This window comes from Tupaia chinensis, unplaced genomic scaffold, assembly GCF_000334495.1.
Source record: "Tupaia chinensis unplaced genomic scaffold, TupChi_1.0 Scaffold000085_1, whole genome shotgun sequence".
Classification (NCBI taxonomy): domain Eukaryota; kingdom Metazoa; phylum Chordata; class Mammalia; order Scandentia; family Tupaiidae; genus Tupaia; species Tupaia belangeri.
The window spans coordinates 3,757,537-3,758,747 of record NW_006159547.1 but is presented as its reverse complement, the minus strand read 5'-3'; positions in this window follow the sequence as shown (position 1 = coordinate 3,758,747).

The following is a 1,211-nucleotide window of genomic DNA, read 5'->3' as shown; positions in this document are numbered from 1 at the left end:
TAATAATTAAAAAAAAAAAAAATTAAAGAAAGAAAGAAAATGGCTGGGACCAGCAGTTAGCGTAATGGCTGTCACTGAACTCCCATGGAGCCAACTGCAGTTCGAGTCCTGGACCTGGTGGCTTAAACTCATGCCGGGCACGTGTGTGTGCATGCCCGAGATCCCAAGAGGAGAAAGGAGGAGAAGGGATTGCGGCGTGGGGATAATTTCTTGCTTTCTATCTCTCTGTCTCTCTCTGTCTGTGTGGTGAGCACTCGCTCCCTATAGCAAAAACCTCTCAAAGAAACAAAAGCAAAAACAAAAAAAAGAAGAAAATGGTTGATTTGAGAAGTGGACAGAAATCCAATGAAACAAAAAAATGTAAGAATACACATAGCACAATAGGGTGAATGATTTAAGAAGTTCGTTGCTATGATTTGAATGTGTCCCAACGTTCACATGTTGGAATGTGATGGTATTGTGACAGCATGATGAGGAAACAATCTATGAGAATGGCAGATGGAGCCTTTGGAAAGTGAGGAGGCATCAGAGTAGGGTCCCCATGATTGAGTCCTAGTTGACTGAAAGAAGGAGGCATGGAGCAGACAGAGACATGCTCTGCTCTGCACTTATTCTGTCCCACCCTCTGCTGTGGTATCCATCAGCCCCTCACCAGATGTGGCCCCTTGACCTTATACCCATAAAACTGTAGGCTAGATCAATTTCTATTTTCTTAAATGATCTAGATTCAGGTATTTCTAGTATTAACTATAGAACAAACTAGAACATATATTTTAATTGTAATATGGAAAATAAATAGGAGGAAACCAAACTGTGGCAGAAAAACATTCTAGGCATTATTAGAGAAGTTCAAGAAACACACAATAGCATCCTGAACCAATGCAGGAGCTGACAGAATAGGAAGAATGATGAAACAATGATATATTATTTAAACTGGAGTTGATGGAATTGGTAATTGATTGAACATAACTCTGGGTATGTAGCTTAAGGGTACATGAATATATAAGTTATGAATCATTATCTGAGATTACAGACTCATTAAAAAAAACATTTTGAATACCATAAGGAACTTTGTAAAACAAACCAAAACAAAAACTTGCTAAAATACCAAAAATTACAAGCTACTTTCAGTGATGGTCATAGAAGCAAAAATCCTAAATGGGGCACTAGCAAACTGAATCCAGAAATGTACAAAATAATTCACGCATCAA